Genomic DNA, 26,295 nt, shown 5'->3' on the forward strand with positions numbered 1-26,295 from the left:
CAATATTAAGAAGCTGTCCTGCATCTCCCAAAGCTGCCCTGGGGCAGGCTGCCAACAGGTCCCCCCGGCTCTGTGCAGTGGCATCTCCAGACAGGATCTTTTGATCTCGCGCCCCACAGCGTCAGCGTCAGCCGGAGCGCGGATTTCGGTCTGCACCACTGCGACTACCCAGCCCAGCTCTCGCTAACAGCGGACCATACAGCTGCAGAGCGCTGCCTGAGCCTGGACGCGCAGGCGCAGGAGTGGGGCGGGCGCCCCAGCCGAGGAGGCGGGACGAGCTCTTGAAGTCGGCCTTTCATTGGCTGTCTTCGGCAGACCCCGCCCCTGGGTGGCAGAGGCGGTGCGTGGGCCACGTCAGGCAGCCGTGCGAGCTGCGCTTGTGGCATAAGTGAGGTAAGCCATGCGGCGTGGCTGGCCGTCCACCGGCAGCCACTGGGTGGGCAGCCGCCACTTCGGGACCGCCTGCAGCCGCGGCCACGGGGGCGAGGGCGGCGGAAGCCGGAGGATTTAGGCTGGGCTTGCAGGCCGGCGGCGGAGCATGCGGCGGCAGGGCCGGGGCGGCGCGGGAGGAGGGCAGGGCATTTGACCTGCTGCCGGTTCTGCTGGCCTGTCGGGGCGCCCGGCTCCAGGAGGACCTGGCCTCGCGTGGTTCCCAGGAATGCAGCGTCGGGGCCAGCTGGCTGTGGAGGGGCTTGGCAGCCGGATCCAATGGCTTACCTGCCTCAGGTTGCACTTGTCCCTCTTCTTGACCGAGTCTCTGGTCCCGGGCAGCGCAAGGGGTTCTGGTGCCCTCCTACCTGGACCCAACTGTCCTCCTTCCCCGGGACTCAGGTGCAGGTTATGTTCACTTTAATGCAAAGGCTATTGGGTGAGCAGAACTTGTTTTCTGACTCAGGTCTCCGTCTCTGAAGAGTTTGTATGTGAGGCTTCTGAATGTCCAGCAGCTAGGTGGAGGTTTGCAGGCACCTGCCGTTTTGTAGCACTTACTCCGAATTGGTTTCAGCCATGGTGCTTTGAGTCCTTGTTTGGAGGTTTTGGATTTAGTGAAGTCATCGTCTCCATTATGCAGTCATTGACTCATTCATTGCAAACTTTTTAAGTGAGTTCCTTAAATGACGTTCCCTACCTTTGCTTTCAGTTAATATGCCAGTGCTGGTGTCTGGGTTGACAAGATTTGAGATGGAATTTTCTTTTCTTTTCTTTTCTTTTCTTTTTTTTTTTTCCCCTGTTGTGGTTCATTTTCAGGGTCTAGATTTAGATGCAAAAGATAGAGCTCTCTAGGACCTCATTCAAAGGTTCTTTTTACCTTCTAATAAACCTTAAAAGACATTGGCCCTGAGGGGGTTAATCCTACTAACTGTGCCACTAAAGACCACAGGCAGATGGGCTTCTTATCTGAAAATTGAAGGATGCAATTTTAAGTATTCTGTAATTTTGGAATGTTCAAGGAGAGACGGGCATACAGCAGATTTACTGAACCATGTTAGCAATTGGGAGCCAACTAAATTAAAAACATATGACATTTTATGATTATGTATTTTATGCTTCAATGACAAGTAATTCTGTTCACAAACACTTTTGACTAGCAAGCAAATGCGTGGTTACAATTTTGATTGACAACCAATTTCTGCAAAGAAAGCACCAACCATGACTCATCTAAATTTTGAAGTGTAATAATTATGAACTTTTTAGTTACCTATAAAGGTATGATATAGAGACAACTAGACAAGAATGCAGTTTTGAAAGCTTTTGACTTGCTTTGGCAATAAGTGATAGCCAAAACATCTGCCTTATTTATTTATCAAGTTAACTTGTCAGTAGTTACCATTTCTTGTCAATATCTTGCTTAGTTTTTTTTGTAAATTAAAATATTTAAACATTTATTTTATCATGTTACTATTTGGTGAGTTTTAATTGCTTGATGGCTCTAATTGAGGCCCGATAACCCCAAAATAAATAAAATTTTACTTCAAGGTAGAAAAATACCTGTAGAGTTAATAATATTTTTTTCATATGGTGATTGATTAGTGCTACTAGTAGAACAGTTCACCCTTTTCTAGCGTAAAATGATTTCTAAGGTAATTATTCTGATATTCTGAGCCTTGTGATAGATACCTTTTGATGTCCATAAACTGTTAGTTGAATTAATATTAGGGGTGTAAATCCATTACAGTCATTACTGGGAGTAGTATCTAGAGCGCTTTCATGTGATGAAATACAGCATAGCTTTAGAAGTATACTCTAAATCTGTGATTCATAAGTAGCAATAAATTGAGCAGAGCTTATGTATATCATTTTCATCATGGGAAATAAGAATTGCTATTAGGACAAGTAATATTTGTCAGCTTCCCTTATTTGTATTATTTAACACAAACTTTTTCAACAACGTAGATCCCATCTATTTTTCTTCAAACACTAGATTAAAATATTTTAGTGTGTGGTCTTTTAATCTGTGTCAAGTCACACTGAAAGTAATACAGTGGCATTTTAGATTTTTATCATTTTGCTAATTTATATTTTCATCCATTTAGCCTGAGCATGCATGTATTTGCTTGTTTTATTATTTGTTTACTTGTATGGATGAGGATGACCTTGAACTTCTAATTCTCCTGCTTCAATCTACACAGTGATGAAATAAAGGCAAGTGCTGTCCTTTCTGGTTTAAGTTTTGTTGGGGATTGAAATCAGCACCTAGACCACCTTTTAAAAAAGATTATTATTATTATCTTTGTGTGTTACATGATCCCAGGTGCCTGTGAAAGCCCCAGGCATCAGATCCCTTGAATCTGGATTTACAGGCAGTTGTGAGCCACCTGATGTGAGTGCTGGGAGCCCAACTTGAGTACTCTAGAAGAGCAGTATGTACTCTTAACTGCTGAGCTGACTCTCTAGGCATCTGAGTACTTTGATCCCTTAACTTTTAAGACCCCTTAACTTATGAAGAGGTTATAGCCCAACAATCTTGTAAGTTGATAATCTTGTAATCTTGTAAGTTGATAATATTGTACATCAACAATGCATTTAAGAAGAATGGACATGATGAGTGATTGGGTGGCAAAGACAGGTGGCTTCTCTGAGTTTGAGGCCAGCCTGGTCTACAAAGTAAGTTCCAGGCCAGCTAGTGCTACATAATGAGAACCTGTCTGGTTCAGTGGATAAAATGCTTGCTCTGAGAACCAAAGTTTGGATTTCCTAGCACCCATGTAAATTGTAATAGAAACATCTGCTGAGACAGAAGATCCCGGGGGCAAGCTACTTATCCAGACTTGCTGGAATTGACCAGCCATAGGTTCAGTGAGAAACACTGCCTCAGTAAATAAAATGGATTGAAGTGGCCACTCTGTGTTAACTTCAGGTCTCCATACAATGTGCATATATCCATACCCACATATGTACCTACAGACGTGCCAACACTCATGCATACATTTTTACAACACACACATGTGCCAAAAACAAAAGTAAGAGTAAAAATCTAGGAAAAACGTTTATTTAATAGTATTGGAGAGGTGCTCTATTGGTAGAGTGCATGTTACAGTCTGGAGGACTTCTGTTTGATCTCTAGAAACTGTGTTTGAAAACAAATCTGGGTATGGTGGCTTGTGGTCATAATCCTAATGAAGGGAAGGTGAAGACAAGTGCATCCTTGAGGCTTGGTGGGCAGCCAACCTGCCTTGCCTACTTGGCCAATTCCAGGCCAGTGAAAAAGCCTGTTTCAGACAAAATATACAGAGCACCTAAGGGATGACAGTTGAGGTTCTCTCTGGCCTCTGCCAGCACATGTACATGAGCACACTGCATACACACACACACACACACACACACACACACACACACACACACACACAATCTGTTTAGTATACCTAGTTTACTGGTCATCATGGTCTAGCAACAATATACTGTAGACTATGTAGACTTGTGATCCAGTGGCTGATTGGAGGCTGCTGATTGCTGATGCTTCCCAAAATGCCCAGCCCCTCATTCCATATGTTGCTAGCTGAGAAAAAGATCAAAACCAAATTTTGAGATGCAGTTTCTACTGAATGTATATTTCTCACACACCATTGTGAAGCTGGACAGAAACATCAGTCAAACCATTTTAAGTCAAGGACTGTCTTAAGAGTGTCTCACCTTAGCCAGGTGGTGGTGGTGCGCATGCTTTTAATCCTAGCATTCAGGAGGTAGAAGCAGGTGGATCTCTGTGAGTTCAAGGTCAGCCTGGTCTACAGAGTGAGTTTCAGGACAGTCAAAGCTACACAAAGAAACCCTTTAAAAAAAAAACATTAAGAAAGAAGAAAAGAAAAAGATTGTCACATCTTTGACTTCAAAGTCTATACAGTTCTAGAAGCTGTGATGTGTACTCAGGAGGGTTAGGCAAGAGGATTTGACTGAGCCCAGGATTTTGGTGCATCCCCACACAGCAAAGTGAGACCCTACCATCTCTTATAGAAATAAAGAAAAAAAGCTGCACAATTCCTCATTGTTTATGATGGGAAAGCATATATTTAGAACAAAGTAAGGTGAGAATCCAAAGTGTATAGTCTATTATTTACTTTTATAAGATAAAGTCTCACTTAGGGGATCAGGCTGGCCTCAAACTCACAGAGATCCAACTGTGTTTCCTGAATCCTGGGATTAAATATTTATTACCTTTTAAATGACTTACCTTTTCACTTTCCTGGAGACCAATGAATCATTCCATCCAACCAAGTAAACTTAGTATTTTAGTTCCTTTTAGTGTTCCACAGTATGTCTCCCAGTCTCTATTTAGTCATATGCATAATTACTTATTGAGCTGATAAACATGTTGATTAAATGTTATAATTGTGAGTATTATAACTATAGTTTTATCCCTGTTGTATACTATTTTTCTCTCTTGAATCCCAGCACTTGGGAGGCAGGGACAGGCAGATCTTTGTGAGTTCAAAGCCATCCTGGATAGCGAGTTCCAGGAAGGCCAGGACAACATAATAAGAGAGACTCTGTCTCCAAAAACAGAAAAAGAAAAGCCTCTTTCTTTGGCCCACTTTCAAGATTTACTTTAAATTTGACTGTTTGACAATCATTGAATATTATTGGTTATGTAACCAAAGCTTCAATTTCTAGTTTATACTGTTAGGACATAATTAGTTAGTGAGTGGAAATAGAGGACAGACTTTATGTTTTGAGTCTTGAAGCATTTAAATGAATGGAACTTTTGTCTTGTGTGGGTGTGCATGCACTTTTGTGTGTAAGTACGGGTGAGTGTGCCCTGGAGGAATGAGAATTACCTGACATGGGTGCTGGGGACCAAGCTCAGGTACTCTGAAAGAATACACTGTACATTTAGCCACAGAGTCATCTCTCTGGCCTAGATGAGAGGCTTTAAAAAAATTTTTGTTTTTATTTTATGTGTATGGGTGTTTTGCCTGTATGTATGGCTTTACACTCTGTGTATATAGTGCCCAAGGAGGTCAGAAGAAAGCATTAGATTCTCTGGAACTGGAGTTATAGTTGTGGGCCACCATGTGGGAGCTGGGAATTAAACCTAGGTCCTCTGGAAGAGCAGCCAATGCTCTTAACCACTGAGCCATCTCTGGATTGAAGGCTTTTAAAGTAAGATATTTCAGTTTACAAGGGATTATTGAGATACAACCTCATTCATTATAAGGAGGCATGTATATTAGAATTTAAGCTTTTAGGCTACTGATGCCAAAGATCTCAAAGTGGCACTGGGCTTGCAATCTGTGTGTTCAACACAGAAAAGACCCACAGAGGTCCTATCTCACCCATAGCCAGTAGGCTAAAGGCAACTGAGCCATTCCCTTCCTTAATGAGCCATACTGTACGTTGGAGTCCTTGTAAGATAGTATCCCAAAAGCAACTGGAGCTTGAGTTTATAAATTTATAATTTTCAAAGCCAATCGAGATGTATATAACTACTGAATTAAATTTATCATGCCCAGTAGAATGGAAAATTAACTAACTGTGGTAGCTACTTTTGTTGCCAGGGTCTCCACTGTGCTAGCTGTAGTAAACAATTATGAAATGGTAATCCCAGAAACAGTAGCAGCGGTGGCTGCCATTGCTATAACAGCAACAGTGGCAGCAGCAATGTCAAATTCTCTTCTGGAGTGTGTGGACATCCACTGGCATGGGTACAACTCCAGGAACACGAAACGCCAAGACCCATTTTTCTTGATCCCAGCATGACTTTAGCTGGCAGCTCTGGGAGGAAGACTTCTTTAAAGTGTTTTGACTGGCTGACTTAGTCTGTGAAGTGCCTGCTGCACAAGCATGAAGACCTGAATTGAGGTCTCCAGCACCCACATAAAAGCTGCTGTGATCTCATGCCAAGTTCGTAAGCTCTGGGGTGAGACCCTGCTTCAGAAAAGAAGGCAGAGAATGATCAAGGATGACACCCAGCACGAACCTCTGGGCTTCTCATGTGTGCACATGTAGGCACACACACCTGTATGCACATGTGTACACAGTTACTTGAATAGATACATATCTCCCACATATATGCACACATGTGCACACACATGCATCCACATCGGGTGGCTCACAACTGCCTAGAACTCTAGTTCCACTAGATCTGATTCCCTCTTCTGGTCTCCACAGACAGTTACACTCATGTGGTGCACATAAATCCATGCAGGTACACACACACGCACACACACACACACACACACACACACACACACACACACACACACACTCACAAAATAATAGTTTATCCCAATAGTCTTCAAATTTAGTGTATAGAGATGGGAGAATTAGTTTGCTTTTGAAATGAGTTGAGTAGCAGTCACTTTGTAAAGGGCTGTATAGCTAGAATGAATGACATTTAAGACCATTACTTGCTCTCTTCTCTCTTTCCTCCTTCTCCTCCCTTTCCCTTTCTTTTCTAGGACATCTCCAATGTTAGACAAGTACTCTACCACTGAACTAAACTCTCAGCCAATCATAGCTTTCACCTTTCTTGTGTTTTGAGACAAAGTCTTGCTCCATACCCTAGACTGGCCTTGAACTCTTGGCAATTTTCCTGCCTTAGTCTCTCAAGTACTTATAGGTGATGTCTGGTTATCTTTCTAGTTAATGTCTTGTGTCCTTTCTGCCTATATACTGTTAGCACAACAACCAGAGTCACTTTTAAAAAAAAAAATGTGAGTTGTATTTCTTCTTTCTTTTGTCTGAAATCTTATAATGGCCTTTTCCCTCATCCCTAAAAAGGAGAGTCTGTCTTTATAGTTACGTAAAAGGCTGACCCATTTTTGGCCACTCAACTGCAATTCCACCTCAGTCAGTTATTTTCAAATGAGCTTGTATCTCATTCATATGAGACAAGTTCTCACCATGGTTTTTGTCTTGCTTTTCCCTGCTGCCTGGAGTTCTCGTTTGCGACTGTGGCCTGCTCTGCTCCTTTAAGCCTTGGCTCAGCTGTATATTCTGCTAGTGAGTCTTTTCTTGGTCATCCTCTCATAAAACTGGAACCCTTGCCTGGTGTCACCTCTTCTCCTGCCCTTGGTTACCTTTTCACAGTGCTGTGACTTACCGTTTTTCTGCTGCCTGCCTTCTCTCCTAAGATCATAAACTAGCAGGGCAGGAGCATCTGTCTCACAGTGCTTCCTATAGTGCCTGGCCCAAGGGGTCTTCTAGGAACTTATACATCAAATATATGTAAACGTTGGTATTGCAACTTTTTGAAGACCCAGGTTTCTCTTTTATGTCTTATGGAAAAAGCCCTTGAAGAATTGTGAGCTGTCATGTGAGGACATTTTTGGCTTCTTGTACCAAATACCTTTGTAATCCACTTCTTCTTCTTTTGTGGGGTGGGGTGGCGTGGGGGAGGGTTTGAGACAGGGTTTCGCTATGTAATAGTCCTGGCTGTCCTGGAACTCACTTTGTAGACCAGGCTGGCCTCGAACTCACTGAGATCCTCCTGCCTCTGCCTTCCAAGTGCTGGGGTTAAAGGTGTGCACCCTCACTGTCCAGCTTGTAATCTACTTCTTGAGTTTTATTATTTTTTTTTAAGGTTTGCTAAGCAGGGTACTACACCAAGGCTCTATCTTTTGCAAGGAAAGTAGCATGGTCTTCTTTAACTGCACTGGGTACTTGCTCTTGGCACAGAGCAGAAATGTCACACTGTGGTGTACATCAGTTATGTTTACTGCAAAGCTGATGGCTAGCGTTGTGGCTTAGTGGGAGAATCCTTGCCTAGGATGTGCAAGGCGTGGCTGGATTCTGCAGCACTGCAAAAAGCCAACCAAGTCAAAACAGACAAGCAAAGCTGATGGGCGGGGCTGGGCTCAGTTGATAGAGCACCTGCCCAGTATGTATGAAGTTCTAGGTTATGTCCCCAGTGTGACATCATGGGGATGGAGTGTCCCAGCACTCAGGAGAGAGAGGCATAAGGATCAGAAGTTTAAGGTCATCCTAGGCTGTTGGGGAGATCCTGGTTAGCCTGAGCTACTGAAGACTTCATCTCAGCTAACCAGTCCACCAACCAGCCAAAACAACGACAACAACACACAAAACAAAATTTAAGTGGCTGATATAAAAGGGCTACAGTATAAGGTAGACAAAGTTCAAATCTTTTTTAAATTGTTGAGACTTCCTTCCCCCAAACATATCAAACTGAGTATATCAGATGAGAGATGTCTTGCTATTCAAAATAACAGTATTTTAAATTTTAATATATGGCATAATCATCTTATAAAATCAGTTTGAACCATGAAATTATGATAATGAGCATCACATTTAAAATGAATGATTCTGAATAAAATTTATAATCTCTTAAGTGCCTCATTTTGCTTTTGTTGCATGCCATTAACAAAATCTTCTTTCAAACAGAGGAGTGATACATGATTATATATTTATTTAAACAATGAATATTGAAATATTACCATTTTTAGTTACTTATTTTACCCATTTTAGTCTTTTAAAGTCCATATTTATTATTTGCTTTTGTGTGTGTGATTGCATTTGTGTGTATATGGTGGGGTACACACACTTATCACAGTATGAATGTAGACATCAGAGGACACCTGTGGGAGTGATTCTCTCCTACCATATGGGTTCCTTAGATAAGATTTATGTTGTCAGGCTTGGTGGACAGCACCTCTGCCTGCTGAGCCATCCTTTTGCCCCTTTTCTTTCTTTTGCTTTTTTTTTAACCCTTTCTTTGAGGTAGGGTTTCACCATATAGCTCCAGCTGTTTGGAACTTGCTATGTAGACCAGACGGGCCTTGAACTCTTGGAGATCTACTTATCGATGCCTCCCAAGTGCTGAGATTAAAGGTGTGTACCACCATCCCAGTCCCATTTTCTTTCTTTTCTTTTTTTTGTCTCCCCCCCCTCCTATTTTTTATTTGGAAACAGATGCTTCTCTCATACAGATACATCTGCTCCCAGCTCCTTGCACCTTCCCTCTCTTCCTGATCCACTCTTCCCCTCTCTCCCTTCAGAAAACGGATATCAACCTCCACGACAAAACCAGATACAGTAAGAAAAGGCTGGACAAGTCAACCCAACAAGAGGAAAGAAATTCTAGGAGCAGGCAAAAGAGTCAGAGGCACACCTGCTCCCACTGTAGGAGTCCCACAAAACACCAAGCTCACAGTCATAGCATATATGCAGAGGACCTGGTGCAGACCCATGCAGGCCCCGTGCTTGCCTCTTCAGTCTCCATGAGCCCATATACTCCCTGCTTAGTTGATTCAGTGGGTTGTGTTCTCCTGGTGTCCTCCAACCCCTCTGACACCTACAATCTTTGTGTCCTTTCTTCCTCTAGATTCCCCCAGCTTTGACTCTCTCTCTGAATAATCCTGGCTGTGGGTCTCTGCATCCACTCCCATCTGCTGCTGGAGGAAGCTTCTCTGATGATGACTAGAAAAGGCACCAATCTATGAGTATAGCGGAATATCATTAGGAATCATTTTACTGATTTTTCTTTTGTGCCGGTTGTGTTTGATTCTACCCTAGGTCTTTGGGCTACCCAGTGTCTGGTTACTGGCCATCCAGGTATTGTCAAGCATTGGCTCCCTCTTCATGGAGTGGGCCTCAAGTGAAGTCAGACATGGGTTGGCCACCCCCGCAAGTTCTGTGCCACTATTCCTCCAGCACATCTTGGAGGCAGGGCAGATTATAGGTCAAAGGATTTGTGTCTGGATTGGTGTCCAGGTTTCTTTTTTCATAGTCTGCAGAGTATCTCTATGCAGGTACCAGCTTGACTCCTCTATGTTCAGTGAGCTATATGGATGTCCTTGGCAATGGAGCCCCACTGTCAGTATTTGGAGAATGACCCTCTATCCTAGCATTGGCCTGGGTTGTTTAGTAATCTCCACAGGACCCTTGGCCAACAACTCAACTGAATGCAACCCAGTCCCACCACTGAAAGTTTTGCCTAGCTGTAAGAGATAGCCAGTTCAGATTCTGTGTCCTCCATTACTAGGAATCCTCACTAGGATCACTCTCGTAGATTCTAGGAAGTTCCCTCTGAAATAGATTTCCACAGCACCCTCTAAATCACCCAGATCTGATCCCCCCTTCTTTTGTCCCCCACCTCCTCACAGTCCACACACAAAATTATTTCCTCTTAGCAGGGAGATCCATGCGTTCCCGCTAGAGCCCTCCTCTTGGCTCTGAGTCTGAGGATTGTAGCTTGATTATCATTTACTTAACAGCTAATATCTACTTATAAGTGAGTACATACCATATTTGTCTTTCAGGGTCTGGGTTACCCCACTCAGGATGATTTTTTTTATGTGTCCATTTGCCTGCAAATTTCTTTATGTCTTTTTTTTTTAACAGCTGAGTAATACTTCATTGTGTAAATGTACCATATTTTGTTTATCAGTTCTTTGGTTGAGGGACATCTAGGTTGTTTCCAGTTTCTGGCTATTATGAATAATGCTGCAATGGACATAGTTGAGCATAGTTGTAGTAGGATGGAGCATTTTTTGGGTATATGCCCAAGCTCCATACCTGGATCTTGAGGTAGATCAAGTCTCAGTTTTCTCTCTCTTCCTTCCTTCCTTCCTTCCTTCCTTCCTTCCTTCCTTCCTTCCTTCCTTCCTTCCTTCCTTCCTTCCTTCCTTCCTCCCTCCCTCCCTCCCTCCCTCCCTCCCTCCCTCCCTCCCTTCCTTCCTTCCTTTCTTTTTTTTTGTTTTTCAAGACAGGGTTTCTCTGTGTAGCTTTGCACCTTTCCTGGATCTCACTCTGTAGACCAGGCTGGCCTCGAACTCACAGAGATCCACCTGGCTCTGCCTCCCAAGTGCTGGGATTAAAGGCGTGTACCACCACCGCCCGGTATGTTTCAGTTTTCTAAGGAACTGCCATATTGATTTCCATAGTGGCTGTACAAGTTTGCACTCTTACCAGCAGTGGAGGAGTGTTCACCATTTTCTTTATTCTTTAAAGCATCTTACTGTGGAAAATTTCAAATGCAACATGAAGAAAGAGTACAGTAAGTTAACTTAATTCCACCAAATTATTTTGTCAGTCTCATGCTAGCTTTAACATTTGTCTACCACAGTCCATCATACATTTGCCCATTGCCTTCTTTCTCTAACTGTGTGTGTATGTGTGTGTGTGTGCGCGCGCATGCGCAGTCTTGGTGTATAGCTCATCCTGGTCTTGAATTTGTAATCCTTTGCCACTGCCAGTCCAGCGCTGGGATTACAGGTGTGTGCCATCATGCCCAACTAGTTGATAGGGTTTTAAAGAAGTGCAGGTATCTAGGGCTTAGAGGGCTAGTGGGATTTTATAGCAAGTCGAAAGTAGATGGGACTTGCAGATGTTGCTGGTAACAACAACATGTGTATGTGTTCATTGTGACTCCTGAATACAGCTAAGCATACAAGCTCCAACATTTGTAGTGCATGGTCAAGGGTGGCTCCAGATGACATTCTGTAGGTAAAGCTGTATACTCTAATCTTGGCATTCTCTTGCCATGTAGTCTTTCCTTACAGACATGGACAGAAGCAAATCATGCTCTAAGGATTTAGGAGGCTCACATGTCACTGCATTATTTTAAAAACAGACGAATCACTGCTTAGTTGTCTACATTTTAGTGTTGTTTCTGTTTTCTTCCCATTATCTGAACCATAGCTTGTAGATTCTGTCTTCCTCTTTTCTACCAGCCCACTATATCTAGTCTATCAACAATGTTAGACAGAATAGATTTGTTTACTCAACTTGCAACTGAAAACTTGTACTCCTTGACTAGGTGGAGAACTGATGTGTAGATGGCGACTGTAGTTAATACCAATGTGTTGTGGACCTGGGAGACGACTCAGTGTGCTAAGAGTACTTGCTACCCAAAGCATGAGGTCTTGAGTTCAAAACTGCATCACCCCTATAAAAAGCCAGTTGTTATACACCCCTGTAACTCCAGCACTGTGGGGGATGGTGATAGGCCAGCTTAGTTCTACGTTCATTGAGAGCCCTTGACTCACGGGAAGAAGGCAGAAAGCCCAACATCCTCCATGTGTACTGGTGTACACACACACACACACACACACACACACACACACACACACACACACACACTGGTTTGTACATATATACACATGTGCACATACCACACACACCACACATACACTTACACACAGAATAAACTTATGCTTAAAAAAATACTGTATTGTGTACTAGAGCCTTGTAGATCTCAGCTGTTCTGAACCTGCCTTTGCCACTGGTAACTATGAGGTGATGGAATATTAGATTGATTGAAATGACCAGTTCACAATGTATACATATATCAAAACATTTATGCCCTAAGTGTATATGATTAAAACTTTTTTTATTACTATTCTTATTACTGTCGGGGGTGGGGGCAGTGATTACCATGGTGCTTATGTGGAAGTCAGAAGAGAACTTTCAGTTCTCTACTTTAGGGATCAAACTCAGGTCCCCAGATTTGCATGGCAAACATTTTAACCTTTTAACTTGCTGAATCATCTTGCTAGCTCAGAATGTGTGTGTGTGTGTGTGTGTGTGTGTGTGTGTGTGTGTGTGTGTGTGTGTGTGTAGTTAATGAATTAAGGTCTTATTGTATAGCCCTGGCTGGCCTCAAACTGATTATGCAGACCAGGCTGGCCTTGAATTTCAAACCTTCTCTGCCTTAGTTTTGGTATTAAAGTACACCACCACACCCATCCAGTATATATAATTTTTTTTAAAAAGATTTATTTATTATGTACACAGTTTTCTGTCTGCATGTATGCCTGCAGGCTAGAAGAAGGCACCAGATCTCATTACAGATGGTTTTGAGCCACCATGTGGTTGCTGGGAATTGAACTCAGAACCTTTGGAAGAGCAGCCAGTGCTCTTAAACGCTGAGCCATCTCTCCAGCCCCATATAATTTTTTAAATTGCCAACAAAATCTCCATATAGGAAAATATAAAAGCATAAATGAAAATATATATCTAAGTCTAACTCTTCACTATCTCTACCCCTGTAATTCTATATATACCCCTATATTCTTCATGCCTGTATAACAAACCTAATCTTCCGTCATCCCTCCCACCTTCCCTCCCATTCTCCCTTCCTTCCTTCTTTCCTTCCTTCCTTGGGGTCTCATGTAGTCAAGACTCGCCTCTAACTCAAACTACTATGTCACTGAAGAGAACCTTAAATTGATGTTCATCCTGTTCCTCTTGCATGCTGGGATTACTGGGATATACCATCATGTCCAATTTTTATAAATTGCTGGGGCCCAAACCCAGGGCTTCATGCATGCTAGGTAACCACTCTGCCCACTGAGTTACGGGCCTAGTCCCTCTTCTGTGTTATTGTAGTAACCTTGTAACAGAGGCCTTTTTTCCTTCCTCTTTTTTTTTTTTTAATGGTGCATTCACTGTAGAAGTCATGGTAATCTTTAAAAAATGTCAGCTAAACATGTTGTCTCTGTCCCCAATACCCTAGTACTTGTGATATTGTCTCAGAAATGTACATGTCTGACAGCAGAATCCCTGTCAGTCCTAAGGTGACCTGGACCATGCTTCTTCTGTTTCACCTTCCAGCTGCCTCATCTTGCTCCAACAACACTGGTGCCTTAGATGTTTCTGAATTTGCTAAACATCCTTCTGCCTCTGGGCCATTGCTCTCAGTGCTTAAGATTTTTATTTTTAGTTGGGTGTGTATCTGTTTGTGTCTCTGTGTTTACATGCATTCATGGTATTTGGGTGCCCACTGAGGCCAGAAGTCTCAGGTCTTCCTAGAGCTGGAGTTACAGGTGGCTGTGAGCTGCCAGATACGGGTGCTGGGAACTGAAATTGGGTCCTCTAGAGAACAGTAAACCCTCACAACCACTGAGCCACCTTTCAGCTCCCAAAAGACCTTTCTTTATTCTTTAACAGATGCTAAAATATGTGAAGGCTATTCTAATTCTTACTTACTAAAGACAGAAACTTTGGCTTTTTAGATATCATGTTGTATGTGTATTAGAGAACTAATATAAACAAAATCTTTGTGCTACAGTTTTGCCGACTAAAATTTTGTACCCTCTATTGATTAAAATGAATAGAGGATGTTGAACACACTGGAGGAACACTTAATTTTTCTTCAGAGGCAGATGATTAATCTCCTGACAAACAGTTTAGAACCAAGTGTAATTCCATTAGATTACTTGTTTGGAGTTCTGCGGGACTGCTACGGCGTCTCATAACTCAGAGGTGTGACTCTCATTAAATAGTACTTAATAAGTGGTATAATTGGATCAAATGAGACGTCTTTTTTTTTAGCCTTGGTGCTATGAGGAAACTGCCTCATACGTAGGTGATGAAAGACCATGGCTTCCAGTGAGTAAATAAGATCACTGATTTTCCTTGAGATTAAAATAATTTATCCTATGCTTTTATTTGAATATAATTTATAACTATATTTTAATTAAAGAAAATAATATATGCCTATTGTTAGAAAAAGTTAACATAGCAAATGTAATAACAAATGTAATAGAATGTAGTCACCTATCATCCTCTTATCTAGAGATAACCTATTTATTTGCTTTGTCCTTTTTCTTTTCTCTCTCTTTTTTAGTCTGTTGTAAGCATTTCTTTCACATGTGGTATGTATGGTATGGTGTGTTTCAGAGGATAACTAACCTTGGGTGCCAGTCCTCTTCCACCTTGTTTGAGAGAGGGTTTCTCATGTTGACTGCTGTGGGTGCCAGGCTAGCTGATCCATGAATTGAGGAGTGTCCTTTCTCCTGCTCTCATTATTTTCGGTAGTGATGCTCTGGGATGAGATGCTGGAACTATTGTGTTCAGCTTTTCCTCCTTCTCCTCTTCCTCCTCCTCTCTTTTTAAAACGACTTATTTCTATTATTTAAAAAAAGTATGTGTATATGTGTGTGTCTGTTTTGGGGTGTGTACACATGAGTGCTTGTGCCAGAGTAGTCCTTTAAAGGTGTCATATCCCCTGGAGCTGGAGTTACAGGTAGTTGTGAGCTGCACAACATGGACCCAAGTGGGCTCAGATTCCTCTGTAAGAGCATTATATACTCTGAAGCACTGAGCCACCTCTCTAGACCTTTGCATCCAGCTTTTATTCCGGCTCTGGGATCCAAGCTCAGTCCTTAGAAGTAGCTAGGAGAAAGCTAACTCTCCCAGAGTGGTTTAGATTTAGGCCTATTCTGGGCTTTCATCTAGTTAGTCTTTTACTTATTTATTTATTTATTTATTTATTTATTTATTTATTTATTTATTTATTTATTTTTTGGTTTTTGGAGACAGGATTTCTCTGTGTAGCCCTGGCTGTCGTGGAACTCACTCTGTAGTCCAGGCTGGCCTTGAACTCACAGAGATCTGCCTGCCTCTGCCTCCTGAGTGCTGGGATTAAGGGCATGTGCCACCACTGCCTGGTCTAGTCTTTTATTTCTAACAGATTAAAAAGTTCCATTAAGACTGTATATGTTAAAATAGTGTGTACTGGCTTGAACATTTATGAAATTAAATTCTTGTATGAGGCTATGTATTATTTTATAACATCTGTTTACAGAGAATCTGAGAACTGAGCATAGTGGCACATGCCTTTAATCCCAGCATTTGGGAGACAGAGGCAGACCAGCTTTCGAGACCAGCCTGTCTACATAAGCCAGCCAGGGTTATATGGTGAGACTCTGTCTCAAACAACAACAACAACAACAACAACAACAACAACAACAACAAACAAAACCCACTAAACCCCAAAATGAGACAAACAACCAACAATCGAACAACAACAACAACAACAACAACAAACAAAACCCACTAAACCCCAAAATGAGACAAACAACCAACAATCGAAAAACAATAGCACCCCACTTCTCCCCAAATCAGAAGAGTCTGAGGATGTGAAGGCCATCTGGCTGATATTTGTCACTCCATTGATCACCAGGGTTAGTTCAGCTAATCTGGCTGGCTGGAGGGGGGGTAGGGTAGGGGGATGTTGTTTTCATACATCACCACACCAGGTGCATCCCTATGGAAGCTACCCAGGACCATTTTATAGTCCTGGGTTTTTATAGAATTTTATAGAATTCTAAGAATTCAAGGGTTGGTGATGTGAATAGTAGGACACATGTTTTGCATGCTGGAGACCGTAGCATGACAAACAAGCAAACACAAAATACCAAGCCAAACCCTAGAACATGAGCAAACCAAAATTAACTTCACCCAAAGGCATTCAACAATCTATCCTTTACAAGTTGGATGTAGGCATTTCCTTCCAGGTTCCTCTTCTAATTCTTGATGCTGTTTGTTATCTTCGATAATGCAGAACTATTTACTCAGGATTTCCTGCCCAGAATGATCCAGAAGGTTAGTCAGTATCAGGTTATCAAGAATCCTACCAACAAATCTGGCCAGGAAAAATGCTAGCTGTTTTTAGAGAAGATTAGTAAGTGTTACTGCTTTGGGTAATTGTATGTTTAAAATGTCTTTTACCCCAGTGGGAAGTACAGCGAGCGCTGCTGTGTGCTTTTAAAGGTTGTGATGTGGAGCAGATTAAGAGCTTGGCCGTGATAAATGATAGCTGTCAACTGCAGCGTTCATGTAAAACTTATAATGCATTCACGTAACAGACTCATTTTCCATCTCGATCAGGTTCAGCTACAGTGAAGGAAGCTTGTGAGCTTTTGCATGTGTTTTGAATTTTTAAAAAGTGTACCCAAATGAAAAACAGTGTATTTAATAAAATCTCAGAATTTTGTTGATTTGAGCTTTGGATTTGACTAAAGTTCACCCTTGTACAACCTATACACCAATTATTTCCTTAATTAAAAGAAAAGCTTCCAATAAGGGGTAAATGAACTAATTATTTACCAACCTTAAATGGGTTGGCAGCTGAATTCACATACTATGTTAATGTAGAAATAAAGTTATTTGAAAATTTATTGTTTTATTCTGTTTCCTATCTATCTGTTTTTGAGTCTTAATTAGTGAGAAAGAGGTAAATTCTCAGAACTGGAGAGGGACTCCATGGTTAAGAGTGCTTGCTCCACATCACGAGGACTGGAGTTTGAATCCCAGCACCCATAGTACAAGCTGAGCATTCCACACAAACACCTATAATTCCAAGACTGAGCTGGGCAACTGTTGTTTTTACTGGCTTCTAGACTGAGACTTGAGCTTTGGGTTCAAGGAGAGACTGTCTCAGAGAAGCAGTGGAGATTGATGGAAGAGGACACCTGATATCATATTTGGTCTCTGTGAACACTTCTGGTGTACACATGTGCACACACACACACACACACACACACACACACGAATAAAAAAGTGAATATTAAAGATGTAAATTCTCTTTTTTTTTTTTCACTTTGTGCTTTGGTCAGCTGCTCCTGATCCTAACTTTTTTTGACCTTATTTTATATCGGATACTGTATTAAACATGGTAATTCAGCAGACATTTATTAGCTGCTTATGTGCACAGCCCTGCAATGGTGAATAAGACACAGAAACTCAAGAGACCTAATGTGCAGGGTAATTATGCAGTAGCTTTGGGGAGAGAGGAGCTCTTCCTGCTTGATGCACTTCCTCCTAGCATCCAGGGGATGAGCACGTGCCCTGCTACACAGATGAAGATGGCCCCTTCACACTGAGAAGAACTCTGTGTCTTGGGGAAGGGATGTTAGAGACAGCCTACCTCTCAGTTTGTTCCCTCGACACCATGTACACGCATTCTCTTTGTCTGGAATACAATGTCAAGTTGCAGTTTAAGTCCTGAGGTAGCTGTAGGAACTGCAAAAGTAGATGCTTCCTCTAGATCAGTCTTCTCAACCTTCCTAATGCAACAGTCCTTCATGTTACAGTGATCCCCAACATAAAATTATTTTTATTGCTACTTCATAACTGTAACTTTGCTATTGTTATGAACTGTAATGTTTGAAAAAAAATCTGGGGCCTGGAGAGATGGCTCAGAGGTTAAGAGCACTGCTTGTTCTTCCAAAGGTCCTGAGTTCAATTCCCAGCAACCACATGGTGGCTCACAACCATCTGTAATGAGATTTGGTGCCCTCTTCTGGCTTGCAGGGATATGTGCAGACAGAACACTGTATACATAATAAATAAATAAATAAATCTTAAAAAAAAAGTATTTGGAACCAACAGAATTTATTTCAGGAACCCTTCCCCTGTTTTTTTTTTTTTAAATTAAAAAAAAAATCTGTTTTCTGATGGTCTTAGGCAACCCCTGTGAAAGGGTCATTCATCCCCAAAGGGGTCTCGGACCAACAGGTTGAAAACCACTGCTCTAAATCATTGTGCTTTGGGCAGTTGTTTCTTCCTGAACATTTCACTGTTATTCCAAACCCTGAGTTATGTATGCAAACTCATCTGTCCATGTATTTCCCTGTTTAAATTGAGCTTGTGCTTTGGACTGTCATGTGGTGTGGTTACCTGCCAGGCAGCATTCATTAGTGGAAGTGGAGCTATCTCAGTGTGGTAGTGTCTGAGTAAGCACTGAGGTGCATAGTTGCTCTCATCTATTTCAGTGATAATGTTCTTATTAAAATGGGCTGGGTGTGGTGGTGCACACCTTTAATCACAGTACAGGAGAGGCAGAGACAGGTGGGGCTCTGAATTATAGGCCATCCTGGTCTACATACTGAGTTCCAGGCCAGCCAAGGCTACATAGTAAGACCTTGTCTCAAGAAAAACAAACACACAAATAAAAAACAAAACAAAAAACTCAAACCAATCCAACAAACAAAAACACTCCCCCAAACAAACCACACACACACACACACACACACACACACACACACACACACACACACACACACACGAATGTTGCTACCAGTGACTTGTGATTGGCTAATTCTTGTATTCTTGTGATGAAATTGTCTAGTCTTAATCCTTTGTTAGATGCTCATTTAGGTGAGCCGAAGTCTAAAGTCAAATATACAAGTGTGGGAGATGTATTGTTTTGTGTTGGTGCCACAGTGAGGCGTGGAGTCAGCATATGTGTTCTGTGCTCTGGGCTCCCTTAAAATGTAACTTTTACACATTAGACACATTAGTCTTTTTTTTTTTTTTTTTGGTTTTTCAAGACAGGGTTTCTCTGTGTAGCTTTGTGCCTTTCCTAGGACTCACTTTGGAGACCAGGCCGGCCTCGAACTCACAGAGATCCGCCTGCCTCTGCCTCCCAAGTGCTGGGATTAAAGGCGTGTGCCACCACCGCCCGGCTACACATTAGTCTTGTTTCAGTGTTTTTAGGATTTTGCTGTATTCAAAGACAGCTATTTGCATATGCAGCTTTGGGAATTTGATTCGACACTCTATATACAAACCTAGTCTTTTTTTTTTTTTTTTTAAAGATTTCCTTCATTTCTGAAATACAACAAATAGAATCAGACCAAGAATAGCATTAGCCAGCATTTAAGAAGGGTTTGCTATGTATTTGGCTTTGAGTGAAAGGCTTCAATGCATTATCTTAATGTTGCCGAAACTTACTGTCAACTATACTTGATGGAGTGGTGGTCTGAATGAGAATGACCCCCATAGACACGTTTGGATGCTTGGTCCCCAGTTGGTAGAACTTCTGGGAAGGACTAGGAGCTATGGCCTTATTGGAGGAAGTGTGTCACCAGGGGTGGACTTTGAGGTTTCAGAAGATTTGTGCTCTCTGCCTTCTTTCGGCTCAAGATGTGAGCTCTCAGCCGCTCCTTCCTTCACTTTGCCATCATGGGCTCTAAACCTCTGGAACTGTAAGCTCAATGAAACTCCTTTCTTTCTTCCTTCCTTCCTTCCTTCCTTCCTTCCTTCCTTCCTTCCTTCCTTCCTTCCTTCCTTCCTTCCTTCCTTTCCTTTCTCTCTCTCTCTCTTTCTTTCTTCTTTAACTGTATGGCCTATGGGCCAGGCTTCTTTTTTTTTTTTTTTTTTTTACAATACTATTCAGTTCTACATATCAGCCACGGGTTCCCCTGTTCTCCCCCCTCCCACCCCCTTCCCTTCCCCCCAACCCCCCACCCCCCATTCCCACCTCCTCCAGGGCAAAGCCTCCCCTGAGGACTGAGATCAACCTGGTAGACTCAGTCCAGGCAGGTCCAGTCCCCTCCTCCCAGACTGAGCCAAGTGTCCCTGCATAAGCTCCAGGTTTCAAACTGCCAACTCATACAATGAGCACAGGACTCGGTCCCGCTGCCTAGATGCCTCCCAAACTGATCAAGCCAATCGACTGTCTCACCTATTCAGAGGGCCTGATCCAGAAACACTTTCTTTTATGAGTTGTCTTTGTCCTGGTCTTTTTTCACAGTCATAAAAAAGTAACTAATACAAGTGGTTAAATGTGCGATTTGGAGACAGACTGTTAGTATGTGATGGCTAATCTTGATTAACAACATGACATACCTAGGAAAAAAGAATCCCAGTTGAGGAATTGGCTCCATTAGATGTCCTGTGGGCAAGTCTGTGCGACATTTTCTTGATTGCTGATTGATGTAGGAGGGCTCAGCCCACTGTGGGTGGTGCCATCCTCGCACAGTTGGGCTTGGGCTGTATAAAAAAGCTAGTTGAGCAAGTCAGGAGCTGGCCAATAAGCAGCATTTTTCCTTGGCGTCCCTTCAGGATGGGCTGTTACCTGTAAGCCAGATAAGCCCTTTCCTCCTCCAAGTTGATTTGGTGATGTTCATCAAAGCAACAACAACAACAACAACAACAGAATGGCCAGGACAGGAGTCTGTGCTCTGCTTCTTACATGAGCAGCTTTGACCTGTCTGCCTCACTTGCATTTTCACACGGAGATGGAGATAATAGTGTCCTGTGGTGGAGCGCTTCCTCCCCGGGGAGAATGCTTGCGAGCTTCGACAGTGCTTGTTTGCCACATGGTAAAATTTTCAATAAATTCTGCTTGTAAATAGCGCCACATGACCACAGGCAAATCCCTTAAACCACGTGAATGTCTCCTGGGATCTTACTCGAAGTGTTTTTGGAGCTGTTAAGTCCAACATGATTTCTAGGTTCTGTGATGGCCTCTGTGTTTACCCAGCAAATCTCTATGACTACGAACTGGCTATGTTGGGGCTGTCGTGGTTAAAAACAGGTGTTCCTGCTTTCAAGAGTTTGCATTTCACTGAACTGAGGGTGGAGTGCAGTAGGGTGGAGAAGTAGAAAAAAAAATAACATTGACTTGAGCTTATGGTTAAAAGCTGTGAAAAATTAGTTGAGGACCATCCGGTTCCAGGCTGTCAGGGCTACATAGTGCTATCTTGTCAAAAAACCCACAAAACAAAACAACAAGCAACAAAAAAACCCAACCAACCAACCAAACCAAACCAAAAGAAAAAAAAAAAAGACAAACAAAAAACATTAAAAGCCCCGAAGTTAAAAAGAGCCTAAGATTCCCATTCAGAGTGCAGCTAACTTTTAACTCATATGATCACAAATACAGTGGGGGATTTCTTGTGGTTGTGCTGTAGCAGGGCAGGGGAAGCTCAGGAGAATGGAAAGGAAAAGGTGAACACACCTGCTTGAGCAGCAGGGGAAGGATGCTTGGGAAGGAGAGGTCCAGCCCCAGACGGAAAGTGTTTGAGGACTTAAGGAGCTAGCTGAAGGGCAGGGAGGCTGACATTCTCTCAGGAGACTGGATCACATTAGGCCCTTGGGTTATGGTAAGGACTTGGGTTCTGTTTTAAACAGTGGAACCTCCTGAGCAGTTTTGAGCTGGAGTTATAGGTGGCTGCGAGTCTTCTGATGTTGGTCTGGGATGAGCAGGTGCTCTTAACCGCCAGGCCGTCTTTCAGCCCCACAGGACAGTTCCGTCTGTGATGACTTCCTATTGTGAGTGTTGTCACGTAGTGCTGACTAGTGGGATAGTCTCTGGGTCCATTTGGGGCTCCGTTGATCATGTTCACAATAGAGAAATTCGCTGTAAAATTCTGTTTTTGATTTAGTCTCCTGCCTTTAGTCACACTAAGGATGCCAGTGAAAAACCACTAAGCTTTAACTTTTCTATTCTGCATGAATTTAGTAATTTAATTTCATGAAAAATAACAAATGAGGTTGATTGGTCACTTTGTAGCAATCAAGAAAAATATTGCCATTAAGCTTGTAATTGGTCTGCAGGATTCTTTCCAAGAGTAAGGCCTTATTTTGATGTGAGAAATAACCGAAAGACTGACAATTTTTCTGGTTGTGTTTCTCTTTGAAAATGAGGAAGTTTTAAAATGGTCTTAAAGTTAATTAAATCTCTCTGGTTAAATTAAACTAACCATTTTCAATATTATTTGTGCATAAGCATAAGTAGAAATGTCTAGCAAAATCTTCCACCATTAATTTTTCTCTTAGTTTTTGCTGCTCACATTTTATGAATCCTTTAATGATAGATTTCAATACTTAAAGTGATTTAGATATCAGAACATTATTCTCATTCATTTTTTCCCATTCATCCCTTTCTCTCTTTGAGACAGGGTCTCAGTGTATTACTCTGCCTAGCCTGGAACTCAATATGTGGACCAGGCTGGCCTTGAACTCAGGGAGATCCATCTATCTCTGCCTCCTCCGTGCTGTGATTAGCTGGGTAAGACATCAGGTCTGTTTGTTCTTGAGACTGGGTATCTTGTAGCCCAGGCTGCTCTAGAACTCTCTATGTAGCTGAGGATGACCTTGAACTCCAGATCTTCCCACCTTTACCTCCTAAGTGCTTACTAATGTAATTAAGTGGTTATCAGTGTGTACCACCATATCTGTATTCTTTTTATCCCCGCTTAGGACAAGGTCTCACTATGTAGCTTTAGCTGTTCTGGCTGTTCTCACTAGGTAGACCAGGCTGGCTCCAATCTCCCTGAGATCTGCCTATCTCTGCCTCCTTAGTGGTGAAATTAAAAGCATGCATCACTATGCCCAGTTATAGTCCTTCTAAAGACTATGTAAAAATGTGAATAAGATTTTTGTATTTGCAACTTGGTTAAAATAAGAAAATGGACCCTGGGTGCAGTGGTGCAGGGCCATCGTTTTAGCTATTCTGGAAGCTGAGACGAGAATCTCTTGAGTTCAGAAGTTCCAGGCTAGCCTGGGAGACAGTGAACAAACAAACAAACAAAAAACACCCCCACCAAACATCACAAAATGTGTTTTTGTGGAAAAATTAGAAAATGCAAATGTGCAAGCCCCCAAAAGCCCCACCCAAATTCAGTTTCTAAGTTTTAATTTTTATTTTTTAAAATTAATTAAATTTATTCATTTGTTTTACACCCTGATTGCAGTTTCCCCTCCTTCCTCTCCTCTCATTCCCTCCCTCTGGCGGCGGCCCCCCCCCCCCCCCCCCCCCCCCCCCCCCCCCCCCCCCGCACCTCCCATCCACTCCTCTGTTTTTGTTCAGAAAGGGGCAGGTTTCCTATGGGTATCTACAAAGCATGGCATATTAAGTTGAGGCAGGACTAAAGTGCTCCCTTTGTATTAAGCTCGGCAAGGCAACTCATTCTGAGGAATAGGTTCCCAAAAGACAGTCAAAGTTAGGGACCTTGCCTCCTCCCACTGCAGACACCTACCAGCTTCCGGGTTTTTTAACATGCGTATTTTGAAACCAGACTAATTGGGCTGGACTTTACCTCTTATTTAATTTATTACATGACCTTGGAAAACTTGCCATTTTTTGATTCTTTTGTTTCTTTTCTTATTTTTAAGTGTGTGTGTGTGTGTGTGTGTGTGTGTGTGTGTGTGTGTGTGTGTGTGTGAGATGAGCTGTGAACTCAACTCTGGTCCTCTGCAAGAGCAGCAAGTATACTTAACTCTCTGTGCTCCTATAATTACTATTATTATGTTGGTTTTGAGACAGGGTCTCACTGTGTAACCCAGGCTGGTCTTAAACTCAAGATCTTCCTGCCTTAGCCTCCTACATTGTAAAGATTCTTTTGTATGAACATAAAAATGTTTAAAAATGTTTTATACTGAGCGATTTGAATAATCATTCTTTGTTAAAGCAAACATTTGCCATTTGGGAAAAATAGGTTTTCTTTGAGGACTTAGATTGGCTACTGTAAAAATTTTATTTCTTGGATAAGTAAGACCTTAGATTTTAAGAAACAGCCATTTTTTCATCTGTATGCTCTTAAACATTTAACATGTAAATATGCACATATGGTACTTTAAAATTCAAGACTGGGGAAAGTGCTGTGACAGGTTGGACATGACAGGTTAGTGGTTTTGTTTCTTATTTCAGTGACCTGTTCTCCTGGGCAGCAATCATTTCCAATTTCCTGACTTTGAACTTATTTTAGATTTCCATTTAAAAATCTGTGGGGATAACTTAGAAGAAAAGATAGGTTTGATTGTATTTGATGCACTTAGGGAGTTGGCCACCAAGGAGAGCATCACAGTCAACTCATGGTCACCGTTTATTCAGTGCTTGGAGTAAAGGCTAACACTTAAGACTGAGAAGCACACTGCTTATTACTGATGGTCCAGTGGAATGCATGCTGACTGGAAAGTTCATAGCATTTCTCTTCTCACCTGAACTCTTGCCATGGCGAGTTTCTCTTGGCAATTTAACCTTTTCTGGGAGTGCGGGGTGGTGGAGGCAGTAGGGGTGGTAGATGATGATGATGATGATGATGATTATCATCATATTCTCAAGGTTGGACAGCACTGAACTGCATTCTTCTGCTTCAGCTCCTGGAGTAGCTGGGATTGATTACTCCAGCTGCTTCTCACTTCTTGTCATTCTGTTTCTCTATTTCTCCAGTCAGGGGTGGGGGTGCCTGGGAGTGTGTGTGTGTAGGGGTTAGAGGGAGGTGAAGTGATGTCATGTCCACGATGCTGTTTGCTGCAGCAAGGAGACCCCAAATGTAGTGGTTCAAAGAAAGTGAAAATTTCTTTCTTGTGTAATAATTGGGGTTCTAGGTATGTGGGTGTCTTAAGGTTTCTATTGCTGTAATAAAACACCATGACCATAAGCAACTTGCTTCAGTATCGCAGTCCATCATTGAAGGAAGTCAGAGCAGGAACTCACACAGAGCAAGAACTCAAAACAGGGCAGGAACCTGGAGGCAGGAGCTGATGCAGAGGGCATTGAAGGGTGCTGCTTACTGGCTTGCTCTCCATGGCTTGCTCAGCCTGTTTTCTTATAGAACCCAGGACCACCAGCCCAGGGGTGTCACCACTCACAATGAGCTGACCCTCCCACATCAGTCACTAAGAAAATGCTCTACAGACTTGTCTACAGTCCAGTTTGATGAGGTATTTTCTTAATGGAGAGTCCCTCTTCCCATGACTCTAGTTTTTGTGTCAAATTGACAAACTAGCTATCAGAACAGCAGGTCTGTACTGAGCTGTCATTCAGGATCCAAACTCCTTCAGTCTACTCCTCCTTCCTCTCTGTTTCCAGCCTTCCCTCCTGTTCTCCCTCCTTTCCTTTCTTTTATAGGATTTAGCTCAGGCTTGCTTCAAACTCACTTCAAACACTAGTGGAGGCTGGCCTTGAACTTTTGATTTTCCAAACTTCTCCCAAGAACTGGGTTATAATAGTGCGTTCTTACCCCTTCAGTTTTGTCCTTATAACAGTATCCTAGGTCATTGTCCTCATGCATATAACCTGGACTGTTAGCAAAGCTTGCATGTAACCATATGTGGAGAAAGCAGGCTCCAGTGGGAAGTGGTACGTTCCTCAGACTCTAACCTACCAGACTCGACACTAGAGGGAAAAGAAACTAGTCAGATTACAGTTTTGTAAGTACAAAAGGATAGGGGTTGAGATGGCTGCTATTATGTTTTCCCCCAAATCATAGTTCCTGTCTTCTCCAATTACTGTATTGAGGAAAGGGCTCTGTGATACTGCTTGGTCTTCTGCTTCAGCTTGAGTTTGAAATTCCTAACGAAGGTTTTCTATAGGGTTGATGATAT

At 42.3% G+C, this 26,295-nt stretch overlaps 1 protein-coding gene across 1 annotated transcript in view; it reads left to right on the forward strand.

The window, feature by feature from the left end:
* Window positions 1-311: 311 nt before the first annotated feature.
* Focad (focadhesin) overlaps window positions 312-26,295 on the forward strand; it is a 300,913-nt gene continuing 274,929 nt past the window's right edge. Inside the window, exon 1 of the mRNA XM_006975965.4 lies at window positions 312-393. The gene's annotated coding sequence lies outside the window, so the exon portion shown is untranslated. The remainder of the gene's footprint in view (window positions 394-26,295) is intronic.

Source organism: Peromyscus maniculatus, chromosome 2 (genome assembly GCF_049852395.1).
Source record: "Peromyscus maniculatus bairdii isolate BWxNUB_F1_BW_parent chromosome 2, HU_Pman_BW_mat_3.1, whole genome shotgun sequence".
In the NCBI taxonomy this organism is placed as follows: Eukaryota; Metazoa; Chordata; class Mammalia; order Rodentia; family Cricetidae; genus Peromyscus; species Peromyscus maniculatus.